This window comes from Ptiloglossa arizonensis, chromosome 4 (genome assembly GCF_051014685.1).
Source record: "Ptiloglossa arizonensis isolate GNS036 chromosome 4, iyPtiAriz1_principal, whole genome shotgun sequence".
NCBI lineage: Eukaryota > Metazoa > Arthropoda > Insecta > Hymenoptera > Colletidae > Ptiloglossa > Ptiloglossa arizonensis.
Window position 1 is genome coordinate 13,145,154 of NC_135051.1, and position 5,067 is coordinate 13,150,220.

General features: G+C 36.6%; 1 long non-coding RNA gene across 1 annotated transcript; it reads right to left on the minus strand.

Moving 5' to 3' along the window:
* Positions 1–2,709: 2,709 nt before the first annotated feature.
* Positions 2,710–4,277, minus strand: LOC143145699 (uncharacterized). The gene is made up of 3 exons (XR_012991752.1): positions 3,289–4,277; positions 2,871–3,221; positions 2,710–2,784 (listed from the first exon to the last, which is right to left on the minus strand). It is a non-coding gene; the product is annotated as an uncharacterized LOC143145699 (long non-coding RNA).
* Positions 4,278–5,067: the final 790 nt, after the last annotated feature.

Sequence of the window (5,067 nt, forward strand, 5' to 3'; positions counted from 1 at the left end):
GTAAGAATTTGTACAAATTATGGCGGGAAACGTGTAAAAATAATTCGCCACCATTCGTGATCGTGAATTAAACACCGTTACACAAACGTTTAAGATGTTTCATTGCTCGAATCATTTTAGTTATTTTACTTGTGTTTATCGTGATCTCTTGCGAATGTGTACTTTTTCGAACGCGTAGAAGACAAATTAATTTCTAGAACACAAAAGGGGTATCTGCTTGACGTAACTTGCCGCCTTCTCTTCTAAATGACATTTCAAACGTCACCGAGCTCAACACTCGGATTTATGGTCCGCTGGTCGCACAAGAGATAAGATGATTCCCCTGTCTTATGAATCTATTACCATTTAGGTTCGTCTGAGTATTCCAAGTCGAATAAAATCCTAACAAAAATCGACATACAGTTTAAATCTGTACGAATAAATCCGCAATACAATTCCAGTTCATTTGTGCAAGTCGGTTGCTAATCAAACGATCTCGATCAACCACAGAATGCAAAATCACACGAGTCAAATCAGAAGCTAATTCTAGTTTATATAAATCAGTTAGCGCTACAGTAAAATTAAAAACTGTTTTATTTAATCTTTAACAAACATAAATAGTCCAACGAATTAGAAAGAATCATTATTCAACATTCTCGTAATATATTCTTGCATATGTTTCCATACAGTGTGAATATACCATCGCTGTGTAAAAGTTTGAAATCACTTCCAAAATTTGTAATAATAATTAAGAGTATTTTTTTAAAATATTTCTATTAATACAATATTATACAAAGCTAGTACACTTAACGTAACCCGTTTATCTCGATTAACTACATTTTCGTCGAGTATATCACACTCCCTGTTTAAGATAAACGTTTAAATTGGTACGTTATCATTAGTCTAATAATTATTATTAGTCTAATTCTGCTTCTCTTACAAACCGATGATCTTTAAATCGGTATCGAAACACTTTAATCTAACTAAGAAATGAATACCGACGACATCGAATTTTATTTCTTCGTGCATTGTTATCAAGTTACTCGATCCAGAATATCGCCGATAGTAGCAGAAAACAAAGGTCGTTAGCTTTCGTGTATAACAATATATGGATACCCCGTGGAAACGAAACAGCGGTTTCGGTAACCTGCTCCCGCGTATTCGATTCACCTAATCAGTTTCGAGGCAACAGAAACGACGTCCACCGGATTCCATTGCCGAGCCACGTTGTCCCGAGACGAAGCAGAAATTTCGGCCCATGAAAAGCCGAGGCAAACGTAAACCGAATCAAGTACGGGCGACCGAGCCGAATGAAAAGTGGACACAGCTATTTCCAGGTGTATACTTCATTGTCTCGGTCGATAAATCTAATTATCTGTGCGCACGTTCATCGACTCGGAATAATTCTCACGGTGGAGTAAAAAACAAAAAGGAGATTGAAAAAAAAAAAAGGAGAAAAATAGGGAAAAAGCGTTGAACGTTGGAGGTGGGGCGGTTTGAAGCAGCGGGAAGAGAGAAAATCGGGAAAAACGAGGTAAAACGACACGCGAGGGAATTAACTCGCAACGCCCGTTTTCCACGGTCGGTTTCACGTCGCATTAAGCAGACCGACATTTTAGAACACACGTAAAGATGCACTGGTGTACGCGTCGACGCGAACTTTCTCGTTTCGCCTTCCGAGCCCATCTTACAATTAGTCCCGTTCCTTTTTTCTATCCATTTCGTGTCAGCGCTTAGATTTTCGCCTCGTAAAAACGCGCTGTTTCCTCTGAGAGGACTGTGTTTGGCGAACTTCCACCACGGGACGCAACGATGCTCGCGAAACTGTGAGTAGATACTTTGTAACTGGAAGTGGCTTACGTGACGCAAACATTTCGTGCTTCCGTCGCGCGTGCAGATTGGGGATTTTTCTTCTCCTCGCAAACTGTTACCTGTGACCGAGGAATGTAGCTTACGAGTCATTTTCCAGTTTCTTCGATTTTCAATTTCAAGCGAATTTTACATTTGTATCTTTATCGATCTGCTTTCACACGATCCCTAACGATTCGTTCCTTCTTTTGTTGATTTTGTTTCACGTTATTTACATTCTTATATTCTTAGCGCACAAATAGCATTTTGTGTCTTTAATGTATTTATGCGTTTATGGGGATTCAGCAATAACTGAAAATAAAAATTCTCAAATGTGTTATTATACCTTTACGAGGGCATTGCCGATGATTTAACGAGGATGTTCCGATGAGAACGAGTTCAAACAAGACTGTACGGATTATTTTTAATTTTACACTTTTAAAGTCGCTTTTAACGTACTTACGATTAAAAATAATCCGAGCTAGTTTGTGTTTGGATTGTCACGTGTCATCGAGAAAATCTCGCAGTATTAACTGTCATAAAGGTACAAAGCGTCGCTGGAGATTACAGGTCTCACACTGAAGAAACATGAACAATGATGAGGACGACTCCACGCCTCGAATCCAAGGAAGAAGTTCCACTTTGAAAGCAAGGATTATTGTACATGCGAAATTCGACGTCAATCTGAGATAAGAAATACTGCCTTCCCAAAATATATGAAAATGAGCAGAACCAACTTCTTACAAGTGGAGGATACTGTATTTCGTAAACGTGCTTTGACACTAGAACTACCAAAGGGATCAATTTGACCTGTTTCAAACTTCTTTTTAAAATCATTCAATTATTAACGGTGTATTTGCTTACAATATTCGTGATCAATTATTGAAATAGACAACCAATGGTACTCGTAAATTAATTTGTCCTCTTCCCATATAATTTCTAAGATACTTACGCGATCTGAAATAAATAGGAATACGTTCGTTATCGGGAGATCCAGTGTCAAAACGAACTTATATAAATACAAACACTACTTTAAAACGTACTTAAAAACGCATCTCTAACAGAAAAGGACATTATCTGTATTCAAAAACTTCATAAAGAAATCAAGAGGATGTATCGTGTTACGTTTAATTCGCCTTCGCCGATTTGTTACCTATCGTTCTCCGCAAAGTTGAACATGTCGTAATCCGACGACCCATTTTTTCTCAATGTCGGTATACTTCTTCTCCTCTGGAGGGAACCAATGGCACGTAACTCGTGCATCTGTATGTAAAAAAATTGCTGGCACTTTTTTATCTAGGATTGTCGTCAATTTTTCAAAGCGACTTCAAAACAACCACGCTTCCGCCGGAGAGACTCGTTACCAGAGATAATGTGTTCGCCAGAAACCATTTCTGTAAGAGAAACTTGCAAGTAAATTGCGAGGCGTTCATTTTGATGAAAGAGGCTCAATGCTCGTACAAAGGGGCTGTATAACGAGAACCGAGAAATGGTTTGACACACGAAGAGTCCGGTTGTACTAGCAGGAAGACAATCTTGAAAACTCGTCAGGTCCTTTATATCATGGGATTGCAAGAATTCCTAAGAGTCGCGTTCCTTTACTCTCTGAGTGAATTCCGCATTATGATAGTCATTACGTTGGGCACGGAGTCATAAAAATTACAGTGGCCGAATAACGTAGGAGAAATTAATTTATACCGCGACATGGATATCGCCACGTTTGTACTAGACGCGTTTTTAAATTGCAAAATAGGCGCTTCCTTTTTTTAAAATATATCTCACGAATTTAACAATAAAAATTCGAACCATTAGCTCGTGTTGGATAATAGCGGAACACTGTTGTACAGAAAGTGAAACACTTCGAATAACTTTCAAACTATGAATAATACGAATTATTTCTAAACTATACGAAAATATTTCGACGTTGCAAAGTTTGTTAAGTTTCCAGTTTACAAGATAGTCTCCGTTAAGATCGATACAACGCTACAATCTTTCAATAAACTATAAACCAATGTATTTAATAATTTCGAAAGCAGTTGGTTATAAAGTTTGCCTTTTAATGTACCGCATAGAAATAATCCAGTGCCGTCAAGTCTAGCGAACGCGATGAGCACAGAAATGTTCCGCCATGACCAATCCACCGATTACAGAACTGTCTACCTAATGCTTCTCTTGATTACCGTGCGTAATTTGCAGGGCAACTATCGTGCCAGCACCACATCACTACAGGGGTATTTAGTGACACATTCTCCAATAAAACCAACAATGTCCCTGTCAGGAAAATTGATTACTGTCGGCCTGTTAAATGTCCAATTACACGCTTATCGAATATACAAAAGTATATTATCCAAACTAGATATTACTTTAATATTGCTACGAGCACGAAAACGACATAAACAATTTATAAAACAAATTAAACGATGCTCATTGACTACGTTTGCTACGATTTGGTGCCGAAAATTAATAAGGGATTATAATATTTCACGGATAATGCGAGTACGATATTTATAGAATACAGGTACTATATATATTTGATAATGTACTATCGTACTGAACAAAGGATATGAAAATAATAACTAATTAATAATTTCATAAGAGTTATTAAGGAGAAGAGAAAATTTCTCAAACTTGACACTTAAATACCTTTTTATATAATTCAATTTGTGCATAATATAATGTAAGCGACATACATGGGTGCACTGCGCTGTAAATATTATGTTTGCATCGATTAAAATAAAAAATCGATAAATAGTACTCGGTATTTGTTACAAAATGAAAACTTTTTTCGTATCCATGAACATAATAATTATTTCTTTTACGCAAGATTTTATTTTTCATTTAAGCTACAATTTTTATTTTCAAGAATTTTTATTCATCTGTCTACATCGAAACTCACGAAGCGGTTGCTTTTCCAAAAAATAAAGAAAGAATACCATACCAAAGTAATACGTACCCCGTAAATTATTGACGAAAAAAGAGCAAGGCTTGTTAGAAAGTAGAGAACAAAATGAATCCTATGAATTCCTACGTACACCATTGACTTTGGTATTTCAAACAATTCCACAATTCTGATCATTAATATGATTTTTACGTAATTACAAAGCCATTAACTCGACTGATTTTATCCAAAGCAGCAGAAGCACTGTGCTACACAAGTTAGACATTACATATATATAAAAAGCATCGCTATAATAACTACATAACACGTAATCCATTAATTGGTTCATCGAAATTTAAACG